Raw genomic sequence first — 11060 nt, forward strand, 5'->3', positions numbered from 1 at the left:
TTAGCCTAATTCATTCATCATCAAGTTTCCTAACAATATTTCAGCTAATGCCATAGTATTCAAATTGTAGTCCATAACCTCTGTGGATCTCTGAAATTCTTCCAGGGAGTCTGCAAGGTCAAAATTATTTCAAAATAATAATAGATATTATTTGCTTTTCCTCTTTATATTCTCACTAGTGTACAGCAGAGTTTTTCAGGCACTACATGACATTCTTGTGTTTTAAATTTTTCTCAGTTTTAATTTCTAGTGTAATTATAATTGAGATATATAACTTTCAAAAAGTAAACCTCTTGGGCTTCCCTGGTGGCGCAGTGGTTGAGAATCCGCCTGCCGATGCAGGGGTCACGGGTTCGTGCCCTGGTCCGGGATGATCCCACATGCCGCGGAGCAACTGGGCCCGTGAGCCATGGCCGCTAGGCCTGCGCGTCCGGAGCCTGTGCTACGCAACGGGAGAGGCCACAGCAGTGAGAGGCCCGCATACCGCAAAAAAAAAAAAAAAAAAAAAAAGTAAACCTCTTTGTGGTATCCAATAATTTTTAAAAGCGTGAGGCATCCCTGAGAAAAAGTTGGAGAACAACTGAGCCTATGAATTTAGTAGCCATTGATGATTATTCCCTAAATTTATTATTTCATTAGAGGTTGTAAAATATTAATATTAAAATGTAAGTCTGATCTTCCCCCTCTTCTGCTTAAATAGCTTTCTATTGTTCTTCAGTTAAAGTGAAACATCTGAGGGACATGATAGAGTATCCTATTATAGATTGATGATGTCTATTGGTGCTTTTGCACTGAGGAAGTTTCTATTTCTGGACACAAAGCAAGAGATTGATATTCCAGGATTTACCCAGAAAGCCAATACTGGAGAACAGAGAAATTAACAGAGCTTTGTCACAGTTTTTGTTAGAGAAACACAATTGAAGGCATGAGGAGTTAAGATGCCAGTAAGAAGACAGGAATGGAGAATTGAGGTTGACATGCAGAGAGTTTCCCCTTGTCGTTTGCTAAATTCTTAAGTTGTACAATTCTTAAGCTAAGAAACAAAGTAGAGTGCTTCCAAAAATTAGAGTGGAGAGTTTTGCAATCTCAAGGTACTAAGGAAGTAAAGATTAGAATTTAGAACTTTCTGGGGAAGGGCTCAGGTTAACATATCAGACATTTCGTTGAAAGCCCCGGAGAAGTATACCATGAGCATAAGGGAAAAAACAAGGGCAGACAAAAATCCTTACCCAAATGATGGCCCCTTGATTAAAGGAGCACCTATTGTCTTCAAAGAAAAAGGGAGGGTAAATCTTCTCTGAAGGAAACAATATTATCTGGAGATTTTACAACTTCTATACATGATATCTAGCATCCAGTCAAAGATTACTAGATATGCCAAGAGACAAGAACATAAAATAGATAAGTGAAGACAAAATAGAGGACAGAAATAGACCTACAGCTGATCCAGATATTGAAAACAGCAGACAAGAACTTTAATGTGTTCAAGAAAATCATGGTAGAGATGGACAAAACTGATGAAAGAATGGAGAATTTAATCAGAAAACTGGAATCTATATAGGGGAATCAAATGGAATTTCTAATTCTAAACTGTAAAATCTCACCTCAGTGGTAACTGAACTTAACAACTTAATGGAAGAGTCCCACAGTAGATTAGCACAGAAGAGATCATTAGTGAACTGAAAACAGAAAAATTTTCTGAAGCACAGAAAGAAAAAAGAATGAAAAATACAGAAAATAGCACAATGAAAAAGTCTAATATGAGTCTAAGTGGTATTTCAGAAGGAGAGGAGAAGTAAGTGTCTGAAGAAATATTTGAAGAGATAACAGCATTTTCCAAAATTCTTCCAATTGTTCTCTTCTCCTTTACTTCTTCCCACTCTCTCATCTCTTTTTTCTTCTTCTTTTCCCTGTGTTTTAGTTTGGATAATATATATTGATTTTCTTCAAGTTCACTGATCCTTTATCCTACATCTAGTATGCTGTTAAGCCTATACAATGAATTCTAAATTTCAATTATTGTATCTTTCAGTTCTAGAATATATACTTGCTTGTTTTTTGGATATTTATTTTTATTAAGTTCTCTATATTTTAACTGTTTTATATGTCTTTTCCCCCGTTTTCCTTAACACATTCCTAATAGTAATTTAAAAGTTCTTGTTTCCCAATTCCAACATCTGGGTAATCTATGGTTCTGCTTTTAATGGCTATGATTTCCCTGTTGACAAGTCACATTTTCCTTCATATTTGCATGTCTCATTTCTTTCTTTCTTTCTTTCTTTTTTGTGGTATGTGGGCCTCTCACTGTTGTGCCCTCTCCTGTTGCGGAGCACAGGCTCTGGACGCACAGGCTCAGCGGCCATGGCTCAGGGCCTAGCCGCTCCGAGGCATGTGGGATCTTCCTGGACTGGGGTACGAACCTGTGTCCCCTGCATCAGCAGGCGGACTCTCAACCACTGTGCCACCAGGGAAGCCCCTCATTTCTTTTTTTAATTGTATGTTGAACATTATATATCTAAAAATTTATGGGAACTGAAATATTATTTTGTCCCAGAGAGTGCGTGTCTTTTCCACTGTCAGGAAGCTAGACTGAGAAACATTACTTTGATCCAATCAGGATTATGCTCTGTTGAGTTTAGATTACAAGTTTATTTTGTTTGAGTTCACCTCAGGTTTCAAACATCTTGAGGGTGAAATTTGGAGTTCTCTCCTGTGTGTATAACATACCCATTCCTCTGGCAGGACTTTTAGACTAGGCATTGTGAGACTGGCTACATCTTACCTGGAAGCATAACTCCTGCAATTAACAAATTTATTATTGCTTATGAAAGACAATTTGGAAAATAATTCCATATAGAAAGACAAAACTCAATCAAAATGCCATCACTTCAATAAAGCTACATAATTATTTTGATGGTTCTTATAGAAATTATCCTGGGGCTAGATAGTTTATAATTGTTTCATTATTTAATTGAAATTCTAAAAGTAAGTATATACTTTGATTGAGGTGAGGTTACCTAAGAAATATTTTTTTTTGTCAAATCCTAAAGAAAAATTATATTTATAATGAGACTGCTTGCTTTTAAATTTTGTCCAATTTTCTTTGAGAAGGAGGTATCCACACGTTTGCATTCTTGCAAGATCATTAGGATGGTAAAGTCAATTCATTGTGGCTTCTTAAATTATTATTCTCAGAATTTTTGTTGGGAGTTGTATGCTGTGCCTATAAATAGTTCTTTTAAACAAATCTTTTTAACTAATACCCAAACCTTCTAATTCTGGAGGTATTAATTTTGGTGACTCTCTTAGATAAATAGGTCTATAAAAAAAAAAATAGGTCTATAACTGTCAGCAGCTTTTCTAAAAGGGTAGATAGGTCATATATTTTCTGAATCTTTGCGTATCAAAGAATAAAATTTGTTACTTTTCTACATGAAAGAAAATTTAAACATAAATTCTAATGGCCCATCCTTTCCCTCGCAAAACTCTTATGATATTGCTCAATTAAGTATTTGGTATTTAATATAACAGAGGAGAAGTCTGATGTCAATTTGATTTTTGTCCTTTGAAATATAGCATATTGTGTCTACATTTTTCACCCACCCACCAAATACCCACCCATAGCATATATACCCTCTTAAGCCCATACCAAGCTGAAGTGAAGCACTGGTCATTGCTCTCTGAAGGTCATTTTAGTCAAATGTGGTAATGAACAGACAAAGAGGTAATATATTGACCTTGACAAGTTCCAGATGGTCCTCACTCTCCTTCACTTCACCTCCAGCTTGCCTTCCTATCTGCCAAACCTGTTGATGAGCAACAGACACTTGGTTTAAACACAGAGGCAATAACTAACTACACAGAGGAAATAGCTTTCCCTTTGCAGTCCCACTTAGGCATCTATATATGCTTTACTTTTCTGCTTAGTTAGTTGATGACTCCTCTGTTCCTTCACCTAGCCTTCTCTGGCTGTTTCTTCCCCAGCTCCTACTACAGGTGTAGAAGGTTTAAATCCTATAGTAAATCTCTTATTCCATAAGACTTATTAAGATCTCTGCTTCTCTTATTAAACCCAGCTGATATTGTTATTGGTACTGAAAATTGCTCCAGGGGAACAGAAACATGATGATGGGACTTTAGAATTGATTCTCTGATCTACCTAAATTTGGGATTAATGACCCTGTTGCCAGTAATAAAATGGTAGCCTATTGCATGAAGTGGCAAAATAGTTACTTAAATTATAACACATGGTCATGAGAAATCAACTGCCTATAGAAATAGCTGATACCATAGATTATCTTAGGGGAAAAACAATAGCGTTGGTTGATTGCTTCCAGATGCACTGTAGAACTTGAAAGAAAATGATGAGTTCAGAACTTTAAATTCCCAGTTTTAGATCCAGGTAAGGAACAAGATGGCTTCTATAACTGCCCTAAAATAAAACTTTATTTCTTTTAGCTTCAGAGTGTCAAGGTTTCTGACCAAGCCCAAAGTCTAGTCATGTGGATGGCTAGGTTATAATGCAAATTAAAATTATAACAGCAAATGGTCTCTTATATTAATGTTGGAACAATGATTGGAAGGAGTGAGAGAATTGGGGTGGGAACATAGAAGAGACTCCATTTAGGCTAAGAACTCAAATTTTGTCAAGCATCTTTTGCATCAGAAATAGGCTTTTGTATTCTGTCTCTGTACATTAGTCTCCTCTTGTCTGAAGAACTAGTAATGACCTTTCCTGAAATGGTAGCTTTATAGGGTCCAGTTCCAGGGTATGGACTTGGAAGGTACCCCTTCCAAGATAAAGGACAAGTTGTTTCATCTGATCCTTCCTACCAGTAAGAAAGGGACAGGATGCCTATTGGGCCTCTTTGGATTTTAGAGACAACATACTCTGATCCACTTACTGGATAACGCAAAAGGCTGCTGGTTTGGTGTGGATCCTGGAAGAATCTCAGCATCAGATTGAGGCTTCTGCACAATCTGCTCTGTCATTTGGGCCATATAACTCAGCAGATATGATTGTGCTTGTGCTTTCTTTGGTATTGATAGGAATACTGTATGAAGCCTTTGGCAGGCTCCTATAGGATTTTGAAACAGAGCTATGCCATCTTCTGCAGATGACTACTGTCCTTTGAGAAATAGCTGTCCTGCTATTGGCCCTAATACAGACTGATAGCTTGACCACAAGCCACTAAGTTACCATGTGACCTCAGCTGCCCATCATGAACTGAGTATTGTATGACACATAAAACCATAAAATTAAGTATGCACAGCAGCACTCTATCATCAGTCTAGATTGGTCTTGAGAAACTCCTACAGAAAGTAGTAAGTTTTATGAGTCTGGTTCCATCTCCTGCTACAGTGCCTCTTCTCACTCTTGCACCTGTGAATGCACTGAAAATTCCTATAACTAAGAAAAATTTGGGCCTGGTTTAAAGATGGTTCTGAATTATATGCTGGCACCACCTGAAATTGGATGGCTGCAGTCTCACAGCCACACCCTGGGATGGACCTGAAGAATACTGGTGAAGGAAAAACCTCATTGGGCAGGATTTCAAGTGGTACATTTATCTGTCTACTGTATCTGGACCAAAGAGTTGGCCAGAAGTATGGATCTACATTCGTGGGCATTTGCTGACATTTGGCTGGATGGTCAGGGACAATACAGAATTTGAAGACTGATGACACAGCGTCTGGGGTAGAGGTATGTGAATGGACCTCTCCAAATGTGCACAGGGTATGGAGATATTTGCATCCCATGTGAATATCACCAAAGGGCAACCTCAACAAAAGAGGATATTTATAATAAGGTAGAAAAGATGACCCATTCTGCAGATGTCAGGCATCATTTTTCCTCAGACATCCCTGTCCTTGTTAAATGGGCTTTTGCACAAAGTGGTCATGTGGTCAGGGATGGAGGTTATGCATAGACTTAGCAACATGAATTTCCACTGACCAAAACCATTGCAGTGAGCCCAAGCTACAACAGTAGAGATCAACAATGACCCTCCTGCTTTAGAACCATTCCTGGAGGATAAGCCAACCTTGGTAGGAGGATGATTACATTAGATTAATTCCATCATTCAAAGGGTACACACTGTTCTCATTGAAATAGACTATTTCAGACTAATATAATTTGGAAGCATATTTACCTTCCCTGCCTACAGTACTTCTGCCAAAATCACTACAACCTGTGGATTTACAGAATGCCTTCATCATAATATTCCAAAGAATAGGATTTCCAACAAGGAACTCATTTTACAGCAAATGAAGTATGGTGATATGCTCATCTCATAGAATTCACTAGTCTTACCATGTTCCCATCACCTAAAACAACTGTCCTAATAGAATGGTAGAATGGCCTTTTGCTTTAAAGACTAAATTGTCCTTTAGAGTAATTGAAAATATTTTCTTTTACCTTCATTTATTGATTTCTGATACTCTTTATTGCTTTATGTTGATCCATGTTTCTCACCTATCTAATATTCTTTCTCCCTGAGAACTTCTTTAACATTTCTTTTAGAGTAGTTCTATCGACAGTGAATTCCCTCAGTTCTGATTTGTCTGAGAACATTTTTATTTCCTCTTCATTTTTAAGGATACTTTTGCCAGGTATAGAATTATGGGTTGATTTTTTTTTTCTTTCAGCACTTGAAAGATGTCACTTTATTGTCTTCTTGCTCGCATAGGTTTTGATGAGACATATGTTATAATTCTAAGCCTTGCCCCTCTGTAAGTAATGTATCTTTTTCTCTGGATGCCTTCAAGATTTTTTTTGTCTGGTTTGCAGCTCTTTCAGTATGATATGTCTAAGTTGTGGGGTTTTGGTATTTATCCTACTTGGTTCTCTGAGGTTTTTGGATATATGACTTATTGTCTGTCATTAATTTTGGAAAAATTTTGCCCATTATGTAGTCAAATATTCTGCCTTGTTCTTTCTTCTCCTTCTGGGATTGTAATTATGTATATAATTATTTATATATTATCACACCATTTGATACTATCTCACATCTCTTGGATATTCTGTCCTGTTTGTTCATTTATTTTTGTTTTTCTTTTTGCATTTGACTTTGGGTAATTTCTGTTGACCTGTCTTCAAGTTTATTGGTTCTTTGCTTACCTATGTTGGGTCTACTGATAAGCTCATTGACGGCATTCTTCACCTCCATTACTGTGGTTTTTTTTTTTTTTTTAGCTCTCCCAGCCATATTGTACTGTTATTTTAAAAGTCAAATTATTTTAGCATGAGGTGGTGGGGAAGGGTGGGGGATATAATGTGGAGATTAAGTCATAGCTTTAAGCAGGCACTCTAAACTTGGGTCTTGGGGTATGGATTTCATAAGTGTTCTGTGTCTCTTGCAGATATATACTAGGCCTAACATGTCTTCTTGCTCCTCCTATAGGGGTAGAGCATTCTTTTTGTCCTACAGTTAGTTTTTGTTGCTTTTTTCACTGTAAATTAAGGTTTTTGTTCCACAGAGGAGGTAGGAGAGACAGGTTTCAGCAGTGGCTGTGTTCCCCTCTCCCAGCTGGCACTGTGAAGCAACATTTCTCAGGATTCCCCCACTCTTCCTCATGGGAGCCTGGTCGGATTCCTGGAGGAAAAGCCTGGAAGAGTGTGCAATCCCCTGCATGTCTATGTCCCTCAGGAGCCTCACACTCATTTTAGCCCATACCTGGTCTTTAGCAATTTGGTAAAAAAAATTGCTAGCTGCATCTTCTTACTGGCTTAAATGGTGTCTGGAAGCATATGCCAAAGTAAAAAAGTGCTCAGACCTTGTTTTTCTCTCTCTCTCCAGATTTCAGGTTAGTTGTTTGCCCTATAGCTGAACTTCTCAAACGGGTTCAAGAAAAGTCATTAATTTGCACAGCTAATTTATTTTGCTGTAAGGGTGATACTCTTTTCAGCTTTCTGAGCTAAATCTGGAAGCCAAGAATGGCCTTTTGAAGGCTTAGTTATGATGTCAACTGGGTGGCAACACTTTGTGGGGCTGAGATAATGTTTGTGACATATACTCTGATTCAGTGACAAAAGTAGGATTCATGAGTCTCAAAATCAAGGGCTGGATATGCGAATGCCTCCTTTTGCAATTACATTTAATGCTCCACTAGTGAATTCTTTGCTTCTTATCCCACAACTTTAGGCTCTGTTGATCTGGAGGTATTGGTTCCCAAGTGAAGACTGTTCCACCAGCGAATACATTGATTTTATTAAACTAGAAACTACCTGGTTTTTGGGCAACTCATGCCAGTGAATGATACTGTACTAGTTGGGGGTAATTAATACGATTAAGGAGAAATTAGGTTGTTGCTACATAATGGACATAAAGAGAAGTATGTCTGGAACACAGGAGATACTCTGGGGGTATCTCTTAGTACACCCAAATCCTGTGATAAAATTAATGGGAACACTACAACAAACCAGTAAAATCAGGACCATTAATGGAACAAACCCTTCAGAAACAAAAGTTTGGATCATCACAGGTAAGGAAACAGAACCATTTGAGGGGAATAGCAACATGTAATGAGAAGAATTCAGTTATAAACACCACTTACAACCATGTGATCAGCTGTCATCACTTGCAAGCATGTGACCAACTGTTATCCTATTCTAACACTTATTAGTGATTCTTCTCCCTTCACTGAACCCAGAATGATGTACTTCTCTTACCAGAAGGAGGAGAAATGTCTGTGGACAGACAAAAACAACTACTGTGAACTTTAGGAACTTTCATTAGAAGGGATATGGGCTGGCTGGCTTTGTGCTTAATATCTCTAATTCAACCTTACAGTCATACAGATTCAAATTACCACATTAATGCTTAGGTTATTTTACCTTGGAAACTAAATGTTTTTTATTTAGGATAATATCTATTATGTATAATTTGTTATAATTTTTAAAAGCACCCAATATAGGGTCCAGCATATAGTATATTATTTTCTTCATTGCTTCCCCTTTCTAAAAATACTTCCTTGGGCTTCCTTGGTGGCGCAGTGGTTAAGAATCTGCCTGCCAATGCAGGGTACATGGGTTTGAGTCCTGGTCCGGGAAGATTCCCACATGCCATGGAGCAACTAAGCCTGTGCACCACAACTACTGAGACTGCGTGCCACAACTACTGAAGCCCGTGCGCCTAGAGCCCATGCTCCGCAACAAGAGAAGCCATGGCAATGAGAAGCCCGCGCACTGCAACGAAGAGTAGCCCCTGCTCCCCACAACTAGAGAAAGCCCGTGCACAGCAACAAAGACCCACCACAGACAAAAATAAAATAAAAATTAAAAAATAAATAAATTAAAAATACTTCCTTGCTGAATATATGTATTACCCTCTTTAACATCCCCCAAAACCTTCTTTTTCCACCTCTAGTTTCCTTTCTTCTTCAACGAACTTTAAATACAGGTCTTACTCTTCTTAGAAAAAAATATTAATTTGGGTCTTGTAGACTAGAGCTTCCTAACTGATGTACCAAGGTACAATGATGTGCTAAGGTTCATTGATGTGCCATGTGTGGGTTATAGGTGTATAGATACACTGATCCTCTCAGCTATCAGTACAGTCAGCTTGGGTCTGGGGCAGCTGGAACCCCAGTTATCTTTGTTCTTCACAGACCATAAGCAGCTTCTTTCATTTATTACAGTGTTCCTTCCATACAAAAGCAGTACTGTCATTTTAAAATTTATACTGTGACTGAAAACACTATAATTCTACAAAGGGGGATTAGAGAGACTGATTTCCAGAATTAATTTTCTAAAAGTGATTTTATCAGTACAGATTGAATGAGACCTGGGATATGAAAATTAGGGACAAGATGCTTTGATAATTATTCTATATTCTTCAGCTCAATATAATTAAGCAAGAATACTGCTTAGCATGTATAAAAGGAAAGAACTAGAAAGATTCTGCTTTAAGAAATTCTTCCCACCAAAGGGTAACTGCTGCATACATAATTTACTGCAGTGCTGTCATTTTACTAGTGATTGTAGAAGCTCTATATTTGTTGATAGCTGAACATTTAATAGCTTTATTCTTTTTACCCTATTACCATATTTATCCTTTTATTTGCTGAAGTTATTATTAACATATTCATTTTTATTTTTACCAAACAAATACATGTCTATAGTTTAAAAATCAAATAGTGCTAAAAGTCTTATAGTAAAAAAAGCACTCTACCTCTCCCTACTCTAACCCTTTCTCCAAAAACAACCACTTACAATTTTGATACTCTATTCTTCTGTTGTTTGGCCACATGTTTTTAAGTTACATTCATATATCACTATCTCTTTGTTCACCCATTGACTTATAATTTACGAGTATGGTAGATTAGGATTAACCTCACTTATACCCCATTCCTCCAAACTACCCTTCCCTTTATTCTCTCAATATAGCTAAAGCATTATGAATTGAACATCCAGTATATACATTATTAATACCAGGTAAATATTATTTGCTGTTGAACCAAATAGTACCCTATGATTATATATCCTTGTCTAAGTTAATTTTTCTTATAAATAGTAATTGCCCTGCTTTTCATTTGTTTGGTGAGCAGTTTTTTATCGAGGATTATCTTACCCCACCTTTAAACATCCTCTAAAGATAATTTTTCACATGGTTCAATGTATCAGATTATCTAATATCTCCAGTATTCCTCTCTGGAGATCTCTCTCAAGCAGTCTCCTATCCTGCTCCAATCATGACTTCTTTTCCTTTTTAATTTATCCTCTGAATTTTCTTTGTCTCTCTACTATATTGGGATCTCTTTTCTGGAATCTACTCACTTCTTTTTGGTTAATGTCCTCTTTTTGGTAGATGGCATCCTTGATTAAGATTCCTGTGTAATTGCATATGAGAGGTAAAGTTTTGACATTTTGCATGTCTGAAAATGTCTCTATCCTAGCTTCATATTTGATTGATAGCTTAGTTATAAAATTAAATGTTGAGAAGCAGTTTCACGCAGAAATTTTAAGAAAATACTTCAAAATTTTCTCTGGCTTCCAATACAGAAGAAGACTAATATCACGTTTATTTATTTTTATATGTGGCCTATTATCCCCCTACACC

Source organism: Kogia breviceps, chromosome 12 (assembly GCF_026419965.1).
Source record: "Kogia breviceps isolate mKogBre1 chromosome 12, mKogBre1 haplotype 1, whole genome shotgun sequence".
In the NCBI taxonomy this organism is placed as follows: Eukaryota; Metazoa; Chordata; class Mammalia; order Artiodactyla; family Physeteridae; genus Kogia; species Kogia breviceps.